The sequence below is a fragment of the Thunnus maccoyii genome, chromosome 20 (genome assembly GCF_910596095.1).
Source record: "Thunnus maccoyii chromosome 20, fThuMac1.1, whole genome shotgun sequence".
Taxonomy (NCBI): Eukaryota; Metazoa; Chordata; class Actinopteri; order Scombriformes; family Scombridae; genus Thunnus; species Thunnus maccoyii.
In genome coordinates, this window is record NC_056552.1 from 7238860 (window position 1) to 7261962 (window position 23103).

The following is a 23103-nucleotide window of genomic DNA, read 5'->3' on the forward strand; positions in this document are numbered from 1 at the left end:
AGTATACACGGTTTAATGGCCCTGCCCTGCAAGACTGCAACGTCACACTAACATGCTTTCAGACACACTGCAAGAGCCTGGACTAAATCCTTCTTTGTTAGTACCACGCCAAAAACACACATCTACTGCCACAGCGGCGAGAGTCTAAAAATATTCCCCACACCAGGTGAAATGTTGACGGAAAAAAAAAAAAAAGAAGAAGAAGAAAGCTCTGTTTATTGGCCTTCATCTGAGAGCAACACCATCTCAGATTCGAGGAGGATGTGGAGAGAAAGAAGTAGAGCAAAAGAAAAGAAAAGAAAAGAAGAAGAGTGTCTCAGTTTTCAGCAGCGAGCGTCTGCATGAGGGAACAAATGAGTCTGGAGATCCCCCTCCTCCACTCTCCATCTCTCTGCCCAAACTTCTGTATCCCACTCTCTCTCTCTGCATCTCTGTATTCTTCCCCTCTCTCTCTTTCTCTCTCTCTAGAAACTGGAACATGGAGGGAAAGTGTGACAAACCTATTTTGGTTTTTGTAGACAACCTACCTTTCCACAAGCAGACACCGCAGGTCACCGTGTCAAATGTTAATGCTCCCAACTGGGGATTATTTCCACTGTTTGGCATAAAAATGTCAGAAAATAGGTGATCTCTTCAAAGTGCTTGTTTTGTCTGACCAACAGTCCAAAACTTATTGATAATATACACTAAGATAAAACTGAGAAAAGCTGCAAATTCTCACATTTGAGAGGCTGGAAATTCATTTTTGTGGATTAATCACACCAGTTATGCACAAGGTATAAATACCTGGCAACCCATATAAAAAGAAAACAGTTAACTAAACAGGCATCTCTCATGAAGGCCTACAGGTTTGTTTGAATGATGCCACTGTCCACTGACCACTGTCAATGATTATACTGCACTGAAAGAGAGCTGAGGCCTCCTTTCTCTCTCCACACACTCACTCACACACACACACACACACACACACACACACACACACACACACACACACACACACACACACACACACACAGACTGGATTAATGTCCTCAGCTTGTCACTGTTTTTGTTTTAATGAGCAGTGACTGGAAAGTAGCTTCCAAAGCGATCAATGGAAGTGGATTTCTATTGAGATTCATGCAATAAACCTGCACAACATCGTTTACATGTCATTATAAAGCACGTAATTCTTTCACAGTGACTGTATAAGCCAGTCAGTGAATGAAATGGAAAGAGCAAATACCAAACATCACTGTCACATGGATTGCCAGCGTAATAAAGTCAACTTCCCCTTTTCTCCAACGATCTTTTCCCTCCGAGTTTCTTACCCCAGCTTGTTCCCTGCATATCTGTTGTGGTGCTGACCGGCTCCTCCTTATTATCCAGTCTCAGCTCCTTCAGCGTCTCAGGTTTTAGTCGGCTCACTATGTTCCTGTTCTCCTGGATGTTTGGCTCCGTTTCTGATCAACCCTCCTGAGGAAAACTTCTCTAACCACCCCCCCCCCCCCCAAAAAAAGAAAGAAACTGCTCATTCTCAAGCCAAATGCCGCCAATGTGAATGGGAGCACAGTCCCCTCCCCTTCCCTCTCCTTTCCCCTCTCTCTCTCTCTCGTGCACCCCTCCTCCTCCTACCTTCTCCTCCTCTTCTCAGCCCAGCCTCTCTGTGACAGATACACCTCCTCTCTCTCTCTCTCTCTCCCTCTCTCCCTGCTCCACTCCTCCTCTACCATTTCCTTTGACCAAAGAAACTACTCTCTGCAAAGTCCCCTATTGCCTTTGTGAGGCAGTAAAAAAGGAAAGAAAGGAGAAAGAAACAGAAAGCCAGGGAAAGGCGAGCTGTCAGTTGAAGACTATTCTGCTGTCCCTGCCTATTTCAAACAGAAAGGGGATAGAGAGTAAAAAGAAAGTGGACCTGCATGAGGATATCATCTCACTTTAAAAAAAAAAAAAGAAAGTCTGGAATTCTATTTGCCACAGTGCTTTTTTGTTTTTAGACTTCTCATTCTCAAAATTGAGTCTTCATGTGAGTGCCTAAAAGATAAAAACTAAACATGATGCAAGTGAAGACAGTAAAAAAAGCAGGGAGGCCATCTCCTTTTCATTTTAGCAGAGTATAAGTAAAACTATAATAAACCAGAGCATGAAAACAGCATCTTTATGAACATTCAAACACACTGCAGTCCTGCTTCTCATCTGTCGATCTGATATAAAAGCACACACACACACACACACACACGCACACACTAAAGCCTGACAAAGAATAAAAGTTAATTAGGAAACAAATTATTAATTTAAGAAGCCGTCACCGTGACTTATGAGGTAAACCTATAAAAGATCAGCACTGATATTCCTTGAAAGCAAAGACGAGAGAGGATCATAACATTTCAACTGGCAGAGCTGGATGTATGACGTACGTACATACAGTCTTAAGATTAGTCCTGGTCGATGAGTGAGTGAATGGTGTTAACAAGCGAGAGCTTTTTAATAATACCAGTCCCAGAGTTCAGTCCAAAATTATATGTATGTAACCTGACCTCTTTGTTAAATGTGCAACAGAAGAAAAGCAACTCGTGTTTCTGTTTACAGCGCAGCCAAACAAAACCCCCAGGCTAAGATGATTCATCAAGTCACGTTGTTTTAAGAAAGGAGACTGTCAAGGTCCTATAACACCAAACTGTATCCAGGAAAACAGTGGAAAGAGTCTTCCTAACGGGTCAGTGGCAATACTCTGAGTAAGGGAACTGCGAAATGTAGAAAAGTGAGATAATTTAATATGCATCTTACCCTCCATTACTTTTTTTTTCCTGAGTAATGTCTTCTAACACAAATTACTAATCAAATGTTGTCTTCTGTATTATGTGATGTGTGCACATGAATCTGCCCTTGTTGTCCACAACACATCCTGCAAATGCATGCTTTGTTTCCTGTGAATGACTGGTAAGTGACGCCAGTGCACAGTTTGAAACCTGTGTGGGCAAAGCAACACTCAAATCTGTAAACAGAGAGGCGATTCTTTACGATTGCTTCTCTATATAATGCAAATACATTGATGGCTATTGTTGAAAAAATACTGGCTATAAAAAATATAAATAATGGGATTCAATAAAGAAAATCTAACCTGCATTATTTGATTTTTTTTGGCCACTTGGGGGCAGTGCAACAAGTTGTTTTTTTTTATTTTTCCCCGCCGGCGGTGATCCGATAGGAAGAGAGGTGAGGAGAGTGAAGAGAGAGAGAGGGAGAGAAGATGGAAGCAGCGGGGGAGAGCAAGTCACGGTGCAGGTGCCTCCTCCTCCTCCTCCGCCTCCGTCTCTCCACCCCGCTCGCCGCCTCGGTGTCGCTCGTGCTGTTTTGTCGGTCTGCATCCACCTCGCACTGAAGCTGCTGTTGCTTCTTCCCCGCTGGAAGACACCGAGGCAGCCAGCGGGGCGGAGGAGGAGGAGGAGGAGGAAGCACAGTGACTCACTCTCCCCCGCTGCCTCTGTTGTCAACCCCTCTCTCTCTCTCTCTCTCTCTCCCCCTCTTCGCTCTCCTCACCCCTCGCTCCTATCGGACCACCGCCACCGTTTCCTCGAGCTGAAAGATGTTAAAAAGCTCTGCGGAGCTGACGGGAACAGCAGATTTGGCTGATAATTCTCTGCGGGTTCATCGTAAGTGACACATTATATGAAGTCATTTGATCAATTGTTAATACAAAAATATTGATTAGTGCTGCTTTAAGGACATCAAATGGATAAATGTAAGTCTTACGCATGTTTCTTCTGAAAGCTATAATCAATATGAGATATTCATGTGTTAATTCGTGGCCTGGTTATACCTCGAATCTTAAATTTTCCCTCCTGTCCTTGATAGGATATTTAGGATCACTGAAGTGTAACAAACAGTCTTTAACATCCTGGGTAACCAGTCAGTCAGCTTCCAGAGGAGCTTCCTCTGACAGTGGCAGCACTCAGCCTTTGCCTTGACCTGTAATCCACCATCTGGCCAAAATAAATGAAAAAAAAAAAAAAAAAAACCACACACAACAGAAAGAGACAGTGCAGTCAGAGCTCAGCTGCTCAGCCTCCAGATGAAGAGAGGGGTAAAGTAGGGTACGAGAAGTAGGCTATGCCCTGCCACCGCCTTACACACACACACACACAAACACAGATCTGTCCCTCTCCCTTTCTCTGTTCGCCTCTCTCTCTCTATCTCTCTCTCTCTCTGCTCCTATAACTGGGTCACACTGGTAGGCACTGAGTTTGTCCTTGAGGCAATGAGATGCAGGGCTGAGGAGGGAGTTCAAGGTCATTCTTGGTCAAGTCTTAATGGGAGGTCTTTAGAACACTGTGCCACATGTGAAGTCCCGTCCCGCTGCAGCCAAAGCAACAGAAACCACTCTGAGTTAAGAGTGCGAGATTGGACGACAAACACCATCAATCAGCTGCCCCAAGGCCACCAGTGCTGGGATAAAGAGGCAGGCTGCAAATCACCTCTGTGAATGCCACCATTAACACTACCTCTTTATAGGCATGTGGCCGGGGAGGGGGGGGGGTCTAACATGACTCAGCCCATTTCGAAGTAGTTGATTTACAAGCCGAAGCAGCAAAGTAAAATGACGACTCTGTGGCTTATTTCCGTGTTTGCAGGACAGCCAAGGCAAAACCATGAGGGAAAACAAAGTAAAATACCAGTTAAATCATTTCAGTGTGGCTTTGCAGTAATTTTGGTTACATCTGTCTAGTGGTTTTTTGGTTTATCCTCCTAAAAATCATATGAAGTTTATACAAAACATTTAGGAGTGCCGTCTGTGGGCCGATTTCTGGTGAACGTTGAGAGTGGCTCCTTAGAGACCGCAATCCTAGTTTATCCGTATCTATAGCGGATGCCCAGCAGGTGGTCATCCATCACAGGCCGAGCTCCCATCTCTCTGCGGTCCGTCAGCCTGCTTCCTTATATATTTTCATAACAACGGCTAACATCTGGGACCAGAAAACTGACAGAAAGCTAGGCCATCCATCAGTGTCTGCGCTGCCTCTGTGTGGGGACATCTCTCCCACTGGACACTGCAGCTAAAACTGGCCTCGACCAGCCGGCCCTTTGGAATGACTACTTCCAAAATAATCCGCCGTGGCACAAAGCAATCCATGAACACCTCCGAAATAAAAACTAACGTGAAGGTTTAGCGCTTGGTAGGGGGGTGTTTCATCAGTTTTAGACACAAATGAAAGGGAGGGAGAGAGACTTTTGTAGATTGAAATAACTACTCCTAGTAAGTCCGGTCATAAATCCACAGAAATGGGCTGGCTGTATTGAGTTGGCAGGGACCCGACTTAGCCACACTCTGATTTACTGTATAATGTGCCAAAGAGATTAGGGTTACGCCTCCAGCTCTGGAATTACAGCAAAACCCTATCCATGATTAAGATCTGTTGCTAACTCCCACGCAGCAGGAATGTGTTAACATCCACACACACACACAGAGGGACGAACACGCTATGTGTGCGGTATGCTGCAGTCAATTCTTAACGTCAATAAAGTCACCACCAGAAATGGCTCTTTAGAAGAAGAAGAAGAAAAAAAACGCTTGGTTTCAGATATTACACAACTCAAAGGAGCAATTCTTTGAGAAGATTCCTGCAGTAATCTGAGAACGTTTGCATAAAATCAAACTTCAAGGTCAGATCCAGAAAGCTCTGTTTCACATATCAGGCAAACAGCAATGAGTTCAGAGTTCTCATTTGTTCAAATTCAAACCACATTTAGTCCTCAAGGCTCCGCTTACCTGTCAATGACACCCTGTCTTCAGCTTCTGGAGGCCTTAGAAAAGCATGGGGTACAGGTCGGTCGAGCATCCCAGGAACTCACGCCAGTGAGCAGATTTTCTTTCTCTATCTGTCTCTCTGTTCTCTGGTACTGGAGGGATTAAAAAAAACAAAAAAAATGCATGTTGTTGAATCAGCAGAAGAGAAGCACTCAAACTACTACCGCTGTGGAGAGTTGGAAAAACCTGAAATGTGACAAGTGTGTTTATAGAACAGTGAGAAAGAGGAAAATCTGAGTCATGAAGGCAAAAATCCTTCACACTGAGAAAAGGTTGAAACTGGGGGAATTTTCCATGTCAACAAGAGTGAAGACTGAGCCCAAAACTAACACCCAGTTCACTAAACAACTTAACTGTTTATTCCTTCGCATATTTATGAACCACCACAAAAGGTTTATGGGTTTTCCCACAGAGTCTTTGTTATTTTGTAAGGTCATACAGTTTAAAATTAAGACAAATACAGTTTCTAAGAAAAAAGATCATGTTTTACAGAAATTAAATTAGGTAAATGTTAATAAAACAGACGAATTTCGGATCAAATTCTGCTTTGACATCTAAAAAGAAAAGGTGAGAAGCTTGCTGCCACCATCTAGAAAAAAGTCCATCTGTAATTCATTATACTGGTGAATTAGTGGTAAAGCAATATGTAAGTGGAGTAGAAGAGCATAAGAACTACAAGAAGTGCCTGAGGTGAGTAGACCACCAGACAGCCATTATTTAAAACTGACTATGCACAATCCTGCTGCCATGAGAAGGTTGTAATTGCATATTACTTTAAAATTACATTTAGCATTACCGCCTTCACAGCAAAGGACAGGAGGTCAGGTAAAATAAATTGATCACACTAATAGAAAAAGAAATATTCCGCTGCCACTGGGCTCAAATCCAATTCTTCAGGTTTACTGAACTCTCTTCTTTCCAGCCTAACTTTTCAGCGTGCAATCCGTCCCTCCTCCGTCCTGTCAAAGTGTAACTGAAATCTATAAACACGCGCAGCATTTTAGCACTAGCCTGAAGGCCAGTTAGGCATTAAAAGACACTAACACGCAGGTACATTGTTGTTACTAGGGCTGTACAAAAATCCCCAACATTAATCAACCTAAATGTGATATTCCAGTTTTCAACGAATATAAACCGACAACCATCCAGCCCATGTCGTAACCTCAATGGAGGAGATTATGATTAGTTTGGATCTCTAACTTCACTTTAACTGGAAATTTAGTTTCCTCTAAAAATCAGTTAGGCTAATAGATCAATTTAATAAAAGGTTAAACCACAGACCAAGAAACAGGTTCTTAGTTTTTGATGCAGATTGAGATGTTTGATGTTGATCAGATTCAAATGCAGATTAAAAATTTCAAAACATGCTCTTATTTACATAACAAATTTAGAAGATTGTAAAAAAAAAAAAAAAGGCTGAGGTATGCACTGTACTAATTATTGCTTATGCATGTTTTTGGACCAAAAAAATACCATAAAAACAACAACAACGACTCAATAATTGAATAAAATGAAGGAAAACACCACCATGAGGTTGTGTTTGCACTGGATCTCCAGTCTAAACTGGAAGTCTGAACCTTACAGTTGTGGTGTGCTGTGGTAGAAACTGAAACTGAGAGCGAATGAAGTAGCTAACTGGTTAATAAGCATCCTGTTTTAACAGCAGGATCAGGGATGTTTGCTAAAACCCAACGTTACTTTCCAACTGCCCGCGGGGTTGCTGCCACTGTACAGGCTTTACTTAAGAGCTATGCAAACCTTCAGCTCTTCCGTCTGTCTGCAAAAATACTAGTACAGTATGTTACAGGCAGATGGGAGAGCTGAGGACACTGCGGCTTCCCACATGTTATGCAGCTCAATCCAGACGGCTTCTTAAACTGTCACCGTGCCAAGCCATAGTGTATTTTATATGGTCGGACTGTAAGAGGAAAGGTGCAGAGGGTTAGGTAGAAGCCTTGTAAAGTAATACGTTAATAGCTGTTTATTTTAAAGGCTGACAGTTAACCCGCAGATCATAAACAGGTGTTAGGGCCGCTCCCCTCCCCTGCTATTCTGCACGGATGGAGATAATCCTCATTACAGCAGAGGGAGAGAGATACAGAAATAGGAGCACGTGTGCTGGGTAAACAGAGAGTAGAGGGTGCGATTACCATTTCATCACATTATTCATCTGCTGAACAGGCACCTCTAAAGACAGCCGTCAATACCGATAAACCTCACTGTGACCTGCTAACTGACCCGCAAATCGATCAACAATCGATGCAGTGAACAAGTAACCGGTGAGGAATTACTCGTTCATCGCCCTCAGGAAGTAAAGCCATTTTACTGCTTTCATGACAGTTCAAAGCAGATGCACGCCCTCTGATTGAAAAGGTGATTGATTAAACATTACTGTCATTACGGGTGTAAAAAAAAAAAAAAAAGGTTTTATTTCCACAGTAAGTACTTCTTTACAACATCCGTCTCTTCATCCCTACTTAACAATCAATAGAGATGAAGTCTGTCTCCATCTTTCTCTCACCTTTTGACATTCTTCTCAGATCTCACTGGACTTTGGTGTAAACTGAATTAATACGGCTGATCCATCACGGTGTTAATCGTACGGAAGATTCTCTCGTATCGCTCTGAAGCCTCTGAACAGACAACGAGAAAATCAATCGACTAATGGTTTGCGACAGCTGTTGAATGTTGATGCTCTATAAAATGACAAAAGGAGAAGATGAAGTGAAGGTGTGTCCGTCTGTTCAAGTGCTCGGATTGATTTATGGTAGAAATTTGTGGATTTTTACCCCCCCCCCCCAAAAAAATGACGATTATACCTGCTTTGCAATGAGAAGCATGAAGCTACAGTCATGGCATGTATACACTGAAACACTGTCTGTAGCTGCATTTCTACATGCATAAGTATCAATTATTCTGCTAATTATTTTCATGATTGATCAATTAATCATTCGGTCAATAAACCAAGGTGATGTCATTCAAAAATATTACATTTACAGTAATGAAAGACCAAGAAAAACAATAAATTAGAGAGCCTTGAACCATCAAATGTTTAAACAGTTATTCAATTATTAAAAAAGACACCAAAACCTCAAAGCAATGCACAAAAATGAACAGTCTGCGATTTAGAGCCTGATTACATTCATAGTTAGTACCAGTGCGTGTTACATTAAATAGGATGTGGTGCAGGAAATAAATTTAGATACCTATTGAGAAGGGCAGCGTAATAGAGGAGAAGTAATGAGGATAAATGAGGTTCTGTGTTTGCCAGGCTTTCAGGCACGCACACTCACAAAAAGCATGTGAATGTGTACTCACACACACACACACACACACACACACACTATTAAGAAATAGGGTGGCGGCCCACCTCTTCCATATCCAAACATTGCCACCCCGCAGCAGTTAACGTTTATTATTTTACTCTTCAACTGTGTGACAAAAGGCTCCAAGCGAGTTAATAACCCCAATGAGAGACGGTGGGACCAACACCCTGAACAAACGCCATTCAGAAAATAGGGAAGTAGTGCAGCATGAGTGGGATATCATAAAAAAAAAACAGAGGTGTTGACACTACTGTACTCTGGGAGGCAATGCTAAAATGCACAATCAACTGTTATAAAACAACTGAAAACATGCCATTCATTTTCATCTGACAGCTGTTTGCTCATATACGCTTGTGGTTGAGAACATAATAAAAAGCATAAATGCAGAGAAAGAAACTACTTTTTTTTAAAGAGGAGACTGGAAATTCTGAAATCATACAGCTGCTTATTTAAAAAAAAAAAAAAAAAGGATGAAATGGGCAGAGGATGTGAATCCAATCCGCTGGGAAAATTGGCATGTATGCCTTGTTTGGACGGCGAATAGATGGCCCACATGGAAAGCATCGCATTCCATCTTAAACAGCCCCAAAATGTCTGCGTTTTCTCAGACATGCTCACGTAGAATCAGCCGGGCCAAACCTCAAACATCCTCCTACATCTAAAAAATCTACGGAGAGAGAAAAAAAAAAAAAAATGATTTCCTACTGTGCAGTTGGTAGTGAGGGATTGAGGATGAGGAGGAAACAGGGACCACAGAGGGGTCAGAGCGACCGTGGAGGGAGGGAAGGACCAACCCTGCAGCTGCGAGTGAAGAGGTGGTGTTTTGTTGGGAGAAGTAATGTTCAAAAACAAGATGTCTGTTATTAAAAAAGTGCTGAGCATGAACTGAACCTCGCTATGCAAAATGTTGCAACCGTTTTAATGCAAAGCCTTGCTCCTAAAAACCACAGCATTACAGATAATGTGAGGTCGTTCTTGTGAAACTAGCATTATTTAAATGTATATTTGATGGATACGTGGCTATTAGGGCTCGCCGAAACGGTTGAGATCGTTGAGGTTTAAGGATAGTTTCCAATGTCAGTATTGATATGGCAAATGTATGCATGATAAATAATTTAAATAAAAACAGATTTTCAAAGCAATAGACTGTGTTCTCCTGTTTTGCATTACATGAGACCAAACTTCAATAGCTAATTTTGTTTTTCATTACAACTTACTCTGAATCATTACTTTGGAGAAATGATATTAGTAGAATAAGACGATCATATCATCACAATATGACTCCACTAAAAGTCCTTAAACAAGAATATTTAATTATCATCTAGTCTTGCGTGTATGATTCAAGGCATTCCTTCAAAACTGTGGAAATATAAGTTGAGCTATCTCCATGACAACCGAGCAAACTACATCCACTGATGAAGGTCATGAGAAGCAACTGAAAGATCCAGTAAAAGCTGGTAAGTGGACCCTAAGTGATGGGTTTTTTTTGTCAAACTAGAAATATACAGTAGTTGATCTGGAGTCCTTTTTGCATCTGTAGGTGTGAAATGTTGGTGTAATTAGATTGTTGGTGTAAATCATATATTTCAGATATAAGTGCATATAATCTGTGTTGAGCTGCAACCATTAGTCGATTAATCAATTAGTCAAACAATAGAGATTTAACCACTGACTATTTTGATAATTGATAAATATCAAAATAGCCAAATATTCACTTAAATACGAGTTTTTCTTCATCATATATGATGGTAAACTGAATATCAGGGTTTGGGATTTGTTTTGGATAGTTGGTTGAATAAAATTAGCGATTTGAATATGTTACCTTCGGCTGTTTGAAATGATAATGAGCATTTTTTTACTATTTTCTGACATTTGAGGACAAAATAAACCAAATGATTAATCAATAATGAAAATAATCATTATTTGCAGCCCTTAATCTGTGTTTAACTGATAATAAAAGCACCACATGAACTGTGCTTGTGAAGAAAAAAAAGATTGGTTTGAGTAAACTGGATATGATCTACAGTATAATTATGTTTAATTATGGGGGTTTTTTTGTTTTGTTTGTTTTGACTTTACGATAGAGAGCCTGCATGGAAAGGTCCAATTGCTGATGTGTTTATCTGCTGACTAAAAGTAAAGAGATAAAAATAGCTAACTGAATACATAGAACAGAAAAAGTCAACAACAAACCAGCCTAGATGTTATTATGTTAACATGGATGGATGGACTGGGCATTGTTTGAGTGCTTCTTTCTGCCTGTGTAAGTCCTTATGCAACGCTGTGACGTGGCTACTGCCCCACAGTGCATCCCACCACCCACATAGTTTATAATTTTCACCCTCGTTCTTCCCTGTGACCCTCTTCACCTCGCAGTCAACCTGCCTCCCACCCGACGGGAAGCCTTTTGTCAAGTCTTTTGTACACACGATATCGCTGACTTGTGTCTTGTATGTGTAAGATATCACTTGATGCGTATCAGTATGTGGGTTTAATAGAGTGTTTCTCTGTTGTCCATCTCGTGGCCTCCCAGCAGGAGAATAATCAGGCCAGAAATCACACAGAGAGCAAAGAGAAGTGTATTTAAAAATATCCAAACAACCAACCTCAGGGAGGGGTCGTCCGACTTACATAAGTCCAGCTACATACCTCCGAGTGCAGGAAAACTAAAAGGAAGACAGAAAAAGGGAACAAGGATGGAGACAGAACAGTTGAAACAATGTTTTTTAAGATTTTCAGGACAGCCTGGACAAAATGTCAGGAACACTGAGGATCTGTCACCCGAGACTGATATCCCCAGCTCTAAACTTCAGAAACAAACAAAAGGACGCATGACGGACAGATGACATATTACTCTGGGTCATGAGTTTCAAATTGAAATGAAACAGCCAAGTTTGACCATTTATGAAAACCTGTCAGGGAAAGAAAAAAAAAGAAAGAAAGAGTAGTATGACCTTGTTGGGTGAGAGTGAACGAAAAGAGGAAATGATGGCAAAAGTGAAGAAAAACTGGAGTAGAGATTGAAACAAAGAAGAGAAGAGTTAAAACGTAAAAGGATAATCCTGTTTATTACAACTTATTTTCATAATTCTGGCCATCCTCTCTATCGGTTATGATTGATTTGTATTCACCAAAGTAATATCTGAGATAATATCTGGGAGAGAAACATGAGTAGTAACCAAGCAGTTTAGCCAGATTATGCTACACACTTTATTTCAAAGTAAACTGTCAACAATAATCTCACACTGTGTGCACATGACTGCAGCTAGTTAGGAGGTGGAAATTATGAATTACTTTTCTGATTCCAATAGTTTTGCTCAATTAAATTCAAAGATTCATAGTCACTGACTTTGTAGTTTCATTGGTTTATTTCTAAGCAATGCGATTGCATCACAAATGCATTTAGGGCCACAACTAACCTTTATTTTCATTTTTGATCAATCTGCTGATTATTTTCTTGATTAATCGAATCCTTTCCTGTAACATAGTGAAAAATGACTTATGTGCTGCAGGGATGTGTTCTGTTTGGGACAACTCTATCTCAAAATTGCTGACCTGTTTGCTTTTCTATTTCAGTGTTTTCTCATGTTCCTGACCGCAGTCTGTGAGAATAGCTCTGGGCCTGCACCGCAGTCGGAGGGTGCGAGATGGATTACAGCAGGATACCAAGGCGGTTGACACAGCTGAAGAGTAAGTAAGTGGGAAAACGAGCGGTGGTGAGAGAGAGGAGAAAAGAGTGTGAGAGCAACAAGGGAATGAGAGACATGAAGTAGGAGTCAGGGAGGCTTCAGGTCTGTGCTGTACATTAGCACATATGCGCCTCCCTGCAGCAGCAGCTGTGAATGTCATAATCACACTAACTACCACCGCCAGTCACCGCTGCTCATGGGAACAGAGCTCGCCGTCTTTTTTTAGAGCACATAATCATCCACAAGTGACAACAGATGATGCAACACGCTGCATGTACATGCTGTGTGAAATATCCTTCCCGACACGACTTACTTTTCAACGTAAATACACACACACAAAAAAAATAAGCTCAGACTCGGGCACAAGGCCAAAGATGACAAAATCGTGCCCGTGTCCTCCGACTAACCCTGAAGGTCTGAGTCGATGTAATCCGAGCAGCTATAATGTACTTCTCTTTCCATCAGTCAGAGGAATGTTTTATCATTCTGAAATAAATAAAAGCACACATCAGAATACCTGACGCAGTATGAGTAATTCGATGACTTCAGTTGACACCTTCAACATTATCCAGGATAAAAAGTGTCCCCCTCCCTCCCTCCCTCTCTCTCTCCCTCTCTCTCTCCCTCCAAGGACACTTTTTTTTTCCTCCCCATTGATGTGCGATGTCGATAAAGCTGACTTTGCCGTGAAGGCAACGAAGTCCGGCCATTCTGGCATCTTATCAGAGCTGTTTACGAAACTGTAAATCTAATCACTGCTGCGCTGGTTCCTTGGGGTCCACTTTCAAAGTGGCTGCAGGAAAAAGATGCAACAATGTCAGACATATCTGAGGAAAGAAAAAGGGCAAACATTTGGAAGAGATTTAAAAAAAAAAAAATGAATGTGGTTATACTGGTGGGAGCAGTGATTGAGTAAAAACATCTCTATATATTTATACAGCATGCTGGAAATGTACAAGGAGGTGAGTTCTTCTATTGTGTGGTGGTCATCAGTATTCAAGGGATGAACGCTGGTAGCATCATTTTCACTTCCCGTCATACTAAAAGATATAAAACAACCCTGACTGCTCTACAGGCGGCGAGTATTTCATTCATCTTTGTACTTTCACTACAGCTCTGTGGTCTTTAAGAGCCAAATTCAGCCAGACAGGGCAATAAGGTAACACTCCTTATTCCTCTGTACCTCTTCATCGTGGTGGTGCTTTTCAACAAATCAACTTTATTCCTTATTTGTGCCAGAATAAAATTAAATCAAGAAGGTGCCTTTATTGATTCATCTTCATATTTAGGTGCCTGGTTATTCTACCGATGACCATCTTCACATGGAAATTTAGTTTCACTGATGGAAGAACATAGTTTTCATTTGTTGCGTTTGGTCGTTTGAGCGACTGTCCTATTCTATTTTAGCTTCTTTTTATTTCCAAATTTAATACTTTTTAAACTGTATTTAAATGTCTCTTTACATTGCCTTGCGTTGCTTTTATATTCTGTCTTGATGCCTTTTATGCTCTATGTAAAGCACTCTGAAATGCCTTGTTGTTGAAATGTGCTTTACAAATAAACTTGACTTGATAAATACAGCAGATGACGTCTGCATTGACTATTTTGTAAAATAAAGCTTATTATAATCAAACACGTTGCTTCAGCGGTGAGTATTTTCAGATTACAGGGATAGTGATGATATAATTAGCTCTTTGCTCAACTCTGTTTTATATTTTTCATCATAACTTGTTTACACCTGTTCTTTTCCTACTGTGACTTGTGAAAAAAGTCCAATTAAACAGTACTATATTGTCATTAGAGGAGATTTAAACACACTGTCGACTAAATATCCAGGCCACTAAAACTGGATTTATACTTCTGCGTTAAAGGGTTACGCATGCACCTAGTCAAAAATGTGTGTATTTTATGTGTATAAAATAGTGTGTGTTATGCAAAAAATTGTTGTTTTTTTTTTCAAATTCAAATAAGCTTATTTGAATTTGAATTTGAATTTGTGTTATGCATCTGTCAGTAAAACCTCTAAATACTTTCTATCGTCTGTATTCTTCAAAAGACATTACCTGCTCCAGATTAGACAGAGTCCTGATCTGTTGCTAGGCTCAGGGATCGGGAGGGGGGGGGGTGTCTCTAAAACCCTGGCCCCTGACTCCCAGTGCCCCTAAAACAGCTGTGCAGTCCAGCTGCGCACAAGACTCAGAGCTGGCTATGAATCTAAGAATACCAAACCGATCCTGGGGAGGAGAGAAGCCAGCGAGTCTGTGAGGGAGGTAGAAGAATGGGAAAGATTTGCAGTTGCAGATCACTGAAGAAAAAAAATCTGGATTAGAGCTGAGAGATATTTAAATCTGGTATTATGATATGACACAAGAGAGAGAGATCTGTCTGGGTCGTTAGTTATCATAATACTGTGTCATGAGAGAGATTAAAGACACTCAGTGGAGAGTTTGATTACTACTGGTGTCATGGAGCAGATCCCTGTTTTGTTTGCATCTCGTGCTCTACTTCCACACACATAAATCACACGAGTAGTGATACATATACGTCTATAAAATAAAATGAAAGCTCTAGGACATCGCTCGGGTTCATGCTATTCCACTGATTGAAAGTTGGTGGTGGTGACGCGCCAACAAAATGTCGCAATACGCCAGAAAACAGCAGGGAAGAAGTGCTGGACAACGTTGACATCAAAATATTTTTCTAAAAAACATCTGCTTGTTTTTTTTTTGTGAGGACAAAAATCCATTCGGCATATTTGTTCGGCCTCGAGCATACAAACAATGTGTTTTTGTGCGAATCAGCGAAAGTAAACATTTCCGTGTTTGTTTACGAGAAAACTACACGGGGTACCTTTAAATGTTTGTGTGTCTTGGTCTGAAAGGCTGAATTATTGTTATGTTGCGAAATCATCTGAAATCATTTCTGAGTGGGGAGAAACGCACGCAGCACAGGATTTTTCCTCAGTGACCACATCAGCCACTCCTAGTTTATAATAACCTTTCTTGAACAGAGTTTACAAAGTGTTGCATGGAATGAAAGGACAGGATGAACTGATTAAACGAGAGAAAATTTGATGTAACCACATGTGACAAAGGTGGTTCAGTCACTGATTTGTGTTGACAAGGTAAGAGGAACAAGAATCGCCTCCGTGTTATTTACAGACACGTGTACCCAGCAGACGAGGGTCAAAGACTGTTTACAAGAACCGATGGCTATCATACATACTCATGACTGTGATGTACGGTGGACTTGTTTTCTGTGACTAACAACTTAAAGATTTGAATCATCCCGTCACAGTAAACATTATCTAGTTTCCACAGAGGTTTAAAGAAACATTAGAAAGCAGATTAAAATCTATTCAGACCTTCTCTAAAAGGAATTAAAAAAGGAAGGCTGACGGTTAACTGCAGTGCATAACCTTTGTTATGTCAACACACTGCATGTGTTGTGGATTCAGCATATTGCCCGAGTCATACAGTGTTCTGACACTACAGCAGATCTTTAACAACCAGCAGTCTGCTAACTATCCGTGAAATCCTCACCTGCCCGCAAAAAACAGCCTTCAGCGAGTCTTCTGTTAACAGATATTACCTTTTAAGATGTTTAAAGACACAATCTTAAGAGGTTTTTTTTACTCGAGATGTGTTTCTTCTGTTGTCATGTGGAGACTAAACAGACATAAGCCTGTAGCTCGTTCTGCGTCACGGCTTATTGTCTGAAAAGCCGCACCAAGTCACAGAGCAATTATTTCGGAGCGTTTTACATACTGAGGTCTGGGAATCTGTGCAGCATCACTAATTACAGCACACAACCGGCGACGAAATGGGACACAACATAAACCCACAAAATACTAAATAAGCATTTCATTTGACAAGATGGGCCTTCAGGAAAACTAAAAATACAACACGGTCTTTATGTTGCCTGACAGCAACACACCTCCCACCATGTTCCCATTATTGTCTTTGTCTTCTAAAAAGTTTTTTTTATTTGTTCTTCGGGGAGATGGTTTGCACAGCCTAATGCAAAGAATGGAGGGACTTGACCTTCTGTTTAAACGGCTCAAGGGCAATATTCACAGCGGCACGACAGACAGGTAGCATCGCTTACAGAAAAACACGTTCTCTATTATGAAATACTCACACCTCCATGTCTCCCTCATACCCAAAAGTCCTAAGAAACCAACAAGCTGTGTTCCTACACATGGATGATTAAAAAGGTACAACTATATACTGCACACACAAGGACGTACACCCACAGGAACATGTTCTGTATGCACACACTGAACCTCAAGGCTTTCAGACCTGCTCTTCAATAAAGTGTCCTTTACTTTAACGACTCTACAGTAATTCTTATCTTATGAAGAGGAGAGATGTTGCTACTTCAGAGACTCTGTTGATGATAATGGATTTAATAGTCGAGGCCAGAACAGTATGTACATATTTGCCACCGTGAATCAGAGGCCACATATTTTCTACGGGAGGGAGTGGTCCAAAGGGACGCTATCTCACGTCCGCTGACTCGAATGTAAATAGGTTCAAAAATCCAGAACAAACAGAGCAGATAGCGAGTTGTAATGCTGTAAAGAAACACGAGGGAATGTATCAGGGCTGTGACTAAGGATTATTCTCAGTATTGATTAATTTGTCTGTTTGAAAGTTGTTTGTTTGTCTATAAAATGTCAGAAAATGGTGAAAAATGTTGTTCACTGTTTCTTAAAGCTTAAGGTGACGTTATTAAATGTCTTCTTCTGTGCCGAGCAACAGTCAACAACTCAAAGATATTTAGTTTTAAAGCCGCAATGATCGGTCAATTAATTGATTAGTTGATAGACAGAAAATTGTCCACCTCTTGTTCCTGCTCCTCAAATGTGAATATTTTCTGGTTTCTTCAGTCTTTTATGGTTGTAAACTGAATATCTTTGGGTTGTGGACTGTCGGTTAGAGCGCTAAACTGTTTTTCACCATTTCTCTGTTCAGGATATTTTGGGCGGGCCTGAAATGGTGGCTCGATGACGTAGAGGGGTTACTAGCATAACCCCCCCCCCCCACCACCACTATATAAACACTAGAGATCACATACTCATGGTTACTATTTTTACACCAAGTAGTTTTACAAACTTTCATCAGAGACAACTAGGAGTCACTTCAGATAATCTGCTGTTACTGGTAAATGGGGCCATTTTTGGTCAACGTTAGCGCTCAAGGAGTTATTTTAAACCCCGCTGAATTTAACAGTGGCTCCTAAAGTTAATTCATCTTTAAAATATCACCCATGTTGCTTGCTTTACAGCAACAGACAAGGCCTATTTTAGATTGTGTATGTTTATACGGGAGTTTGGTACAAGCGTTGTTAACTCACAGGTTGTTCAGTCAGGCCTTCAGAGGACACATCCCCAGCATTTCAGAGCAGAGAATACTGCTTCTTTTTCCACGATTATGAAACCTAATTTTATATATTTGGAGATTTTTCATTCAAAATTTGGCTGTGTGGTTAACTACACATTTTTCTGTGGTGTCACAAACTCAGAGCAAATATTTAATATTGCTTTACACGGACTTTAAACCACTTTATCTGCAGGTAACACCGAAAACATCTGTAATAATACCACACAACTGCAGTAAGAATGCCAAGTTCCCAAATATTTCCCAAAACTACAAATATAAAACAGAACTCATAGCTAATAAACCATAAACATACTTATTGCACACAAAGTGTCAGGCTCTGATTTTAAATCTGGTCCACAATGGTAAAATATTGGTTAATATTTGTTAAACTCTTTCATTGAATCTTTAATCTCCTCGCATTATAAAAACAACATTCAGAAGAACAAAGAAGCTGCTTCCATCCCAGATTCCCTGATTATACTCAATAAGAAATTCAAAAGTACACTGATTCAAGAAGTGGTTTCAATATCGAACTCAAATTTGATAAGATGCTATAAAACCCAGCCCTAAGCCTGCAGACATTCCTTCTGTCATGTAATCATGGAGGGACGTGTCTAGAACAGGGGAGCTAGCTGGATGCTAACACCCTGATATGCTGACAAAGCGTCTTCTGACAGTTTTTGACGGAAGCTTGTCATGTGCGAAGAAAACCACTTGAGAAATTATCATCTTTTCAAGCTTGCTGAGGTAAGCATTTGACCTCCCCCCAATGTGTTTAGGCTGAGGAAATTTGAATATGACATCCTGCAGAGTTGGGGGGTGGAGGGGTCTAGTTGGGGAAGGGGGGGGCTGGAGGTTCGTTTGTTCGCCTTTGTCATGTTATCATCTTGTTCCAAGTATTTGGCCTTTTGTTTACAGATGAGGCGGCTGCATACAAAAATAGATGGTGCTTTTTTTAACCTCATTACCTAAATGAGCACTCCTGGGAATTTTGGGTGTATTAACACACCACAGAGCTGCTGTGCACATATGAACTCATAAATCCCACTTAATAGAAATTCAATTTACCAACAAGCAAACTTTCGTGAGCTTAACACCGAGTTATATTCTTGTTTCCTCTCCTGGTAAAACACAAACCGTGAAGTTCCCGGTCTCACAGCTCACCTGGCAGTGCAATCATTTCTGAGAAAAGTAGCTCTGTGTGGAGCCGAGACGGCGTCAGAGGGGGAATGCCATTCATTTTAAGAATTCACACATGTTATTGCTGCGCCACAGGGCTGTTCAGTGAAAGTGAACTGCTCTCTCTCAAGCTAGAAAATAGACGGTGGATTGTTTTGTGTTGTCACTGGGTTGTAAAATCTGCCACTGTCCCAACAGGCAGTGAATGGGAAGATTATGGTGAGCTCTTGCAACTAAAAGACGTTTAAGTACTGGTTTAAAAAAAATGTTTGGGCTATAAAACATCTGTGAAGACCAGAAAGAAGTGAAGAATGATTCATCCATGAACAAGAGAATATTATTATATTATATTCATTAGGGCTGCAATTTAAGATTATCCTCATTATAGGTTAATCTGACGATTATTTTTGGATCAATCTAGTAGTCGTTTGGTCTGAAAAATGCCATAAAAAGGTGAAAAATGTGAAACAAAACCCAAGATGCAACCTGAGATGTCTTGTTTTGTCTGGACCAACAATCCATAACCCAAACATATACCAGAGAAGAAGATAAAACAGAAAATATTCATATTTGATAAGGTGAAAAGAGAGAATTTTAGCATTTTTTATTTTAAAACAATGACTCAATGACCCCTATTTATTATCTATGGAGCAGACATGGATTTCAAATCCCAAATGATGCCTGGTTTAAGGAAGTTTAAGGATTTTCTTTCATATTTCCCCACTTCAGAAGCAGACAAAACCCCTGAACAAACTGTCCAAGACTAAAAACATATTTTGATAGTGTGACAACTCTTAAGAAAGCAGGAGTGTTTTATAGTCTGTGCAGTCTGACACACATTCCTACAACATGCATATAAAGCATGAACTGTCTAGGCTTGCATTTAGCTTGTTAAAACCACTGATAAGATAAAAAGGCAGTAAGATTTGTTTTAAGGAGGGAGGTGGAGAAACATGCTGAAGGTTCATGATAAGGAAATTGTTGGGTCGTAATCTGGACTGAAGTTGGAAGTCTGAGCAGGAAATGAGTCTGGATATAGTGTAGGAGGCACTTTGTTATGTCTAAACCCACTCAACCTGTCATGTCTGATGCACATAATGATGAAAGGGAACTGTGGCTTTTTAGATTGGACCACATCTGATCTGACAGAAAAAAAAAACACTAACTCCAGGGGCCCCCAGGTAGTATTTTACATGGTAAAAGACTTAGTTTGGAGCACTACTTGTAGAAAAAGACGCTTAATTTCCTCCATGAAGTAATATTAACTGGTTATATTTGCTTGAAGGGCAGAAAAATACACACATGACCAACCAGAGTGATTAATTTAACCTTCACACCTGTGCAGAGAGACGAAAAGGTGATTTTATATATATTGCTTTCAAGTTACAAAACACAACAACACGGCACATTTGTACTGCTGCAGTTACAACGTCGTTAAAAACATTTTAAATCAATAATTATATTATTCTTGAGTTAATTAAAACAACAGTAAACCCAGTAAAAAAAAAAAAAAAACAAACCTACCATGTATGTTGGACAGTCTGCTCTGCTCTGTAAAGTCTGCCGAGAAAATCTGGATGCGACGGTCTCTTTGTCCCGTTTTTAAAAAATCCTCTTATCCACAGACTGTTAACTTTTCGAAGGTGTCTGCTGACAAAACCTACATGTTAAATATCTTTCTTTCTCCTTCTTGGGTCTCTTCCTGCCGCGTAAAGCGCGTTTGTTGTTGTGCGGAGGTCTGAACAGACGCTGCTCGTGTTAAAGAGACACAGACAAGCTTGCAACAATAGCAACGGCTACATCCGGTTATGGCTGTCAAAATAAGATAGCCTAATTTTTTTTTTTTTTTTTTTTTTTTTACCTTAAAGGATGAGTTCACATTTTTTTTCAAGTCTGTCTTAAAGGTGCAGTGTGTAGAGTTTAGTGGCATCTAGCAGAAAAGATTTGGCAGAACATATATATACAATATTCATAAGTGCTTTAATTAATGTGTAATCCCATGAAAATAAGAATTGTTGTGTTTTTGTGTCTTTACAATGAGCACTTTATATCTGTATAGGGAGCAGGTCCTCTTCCATGGAGGCTGCCATGTTGCACCGCCATGTATTTACAGTAGCCCAGAATGGACAAAACCAAAATGTGAAGGCTCTCAAGAGGGCCTTTCGAATTTATCGCAAGTTTCGCAACCATCATAGGTTCTCCTACATGCATGTAAAGGGGGATGGATGTATAAAGAAAACTGGATACAGGAATGCGCAGTGTAATGTGTAATTACAACATTATGTGATGCACGCTGGCCCAAAAAGACTTTTTTCCCATAGACTTACATTGTGAAAGAGATGTCTGAAAATCAGCAGATACATGAGCATCACAAAATCAGCATTTTGAGCATCACAACCCCCACAAAATTACTTGTTTCACTATCAGAATTTGATCTATTTGGTCTGATGATTTAGCCGGAGGGCTAAACTGGGAGTTAGCCATCTCAGCTGGCATGCTCAATGGTTGCATGCAGCCCATAGAGCCTGCGCAGTATGTTTTCATCCAGGCAATTTCTTTACAGCAGGAAGTGGCTTTTTTGATTTCATGTGCCACTGAACTTTTATTTGAATGAACGGGGCCCCGCCTCTAACGCTGTATCCAATTATCTTTATACATCCATGAGAGTGACGGGAGACATTGTCAGTTGGTTGCAACCTCACTGCTAGATGCCACTAAATCCTACACACTGGTCCTTTAAAACAATAATCAAGCACCCATATGAGCATTGAAATGGGTTTTTCTTACCATAATCATTCAGTGTATATAAAGGTATAAAGCTCCCTTTAGACCTGCAGCACTGACATGCCCACATAATGGTGCCATAACTAAGTTGCATACTTTTATTTTGAATGACAACTCGCTAGCTTCCGGTTTTGTCCTGCTTGTGTGGTACGCTTCACACACACACACACACACACACACACACAAACACACACACACACACACACACACACACACAGTAGTAGTAACACACTTCAGCTCACATCCTGCCCTAAAGCCAGGACACTAACTGGGCCCAGTAGACTTTATGATGATTAAATAATCAGTTTTAACAAAATATAAAAACATCTGAGCAAACTATTCACTTTATTTAATATCTGAAAGGAATATAGGGGCAGAATCAGTGTAGGGATACTATAGACACTAAAAACACCACAGAGTATTATAATACCACAATATGGGCCTGTTAGACACATTATAATAGAGTAGTGTCCAATAATAGTTGCATAAAGTGATTGAAGCAGTGTGGTTGAGTTGTAAAAGGATTACAGAGGCCTACAGTGCAATGGTTTGTGATGAAGATAAAGTACCCTAGATTCCCAGCCTGTTCCAGCACAACCGGTTCTTCGCTCTGTATTCTAAATATGTAAAACGAGGTCATACCTGACTAACCTCAACCCTCTCAGACAAGCCCTGCTGCTCCAGAGGAGTAAAACAAGGCTATATGCATAGTCCCACAGAGAGTCAAGGTTTTTTTTTTATAACTGTGGCAATGAATGTCACGTGTTTTTTGTTTTTTTTTTCTACGTAGTCTCTCCTGTCAAAGCTCCATAAGTCAAAATACTTAAAGCACATACAGTAAACATTATGCATTATATAGAAAGTCTATTTTTTAATTTTTATATGCGTTCAGTTGCCAGTTTTTAGGTCTACCTACCTAATACAAAAGCCCTACAACAACAAAAAACACCTTCATG

General features: G+C 40.4%; 1 protein-coding gene across 5 annotated transcripts in view; it reads right to left on the bottom strand.

The window, feature by feature from the left end:
• Positions 1 to 21142, bottom strand: part of LOC121886898 (leucine zipper putative tumor suppressor 2 homolog) — a 34408-nt gene extending 13266 nt beyond the window's left edge. The window contains exons 1-3 of one of the 5 annotated variants that reach the window (XM_042397268.1): positions 20888 to 21142; positions 11761 to 11777; positions 5747 to 5877 (exon numbers count right to left, since the gene is read on the bottom strand). The gene's annotated coding sequence lies outside the window, so the exon portion shown is untranslated. Of the gene's footprint in view, positions 1 to 1310; positions 1461 to 5746; positions 5878 to 8306; positions 8416 to 11717; positions 11778 to 20887 lie in introns of those variants that run through there. The other 4 variants (XM_042397267.1, XM_042397266.1, XM_042397269.1 and 1 more) reach the window with 4 other exon arrangements.
• Positions 21143 to 23103: the final 1961 nt, after the last annotated feature.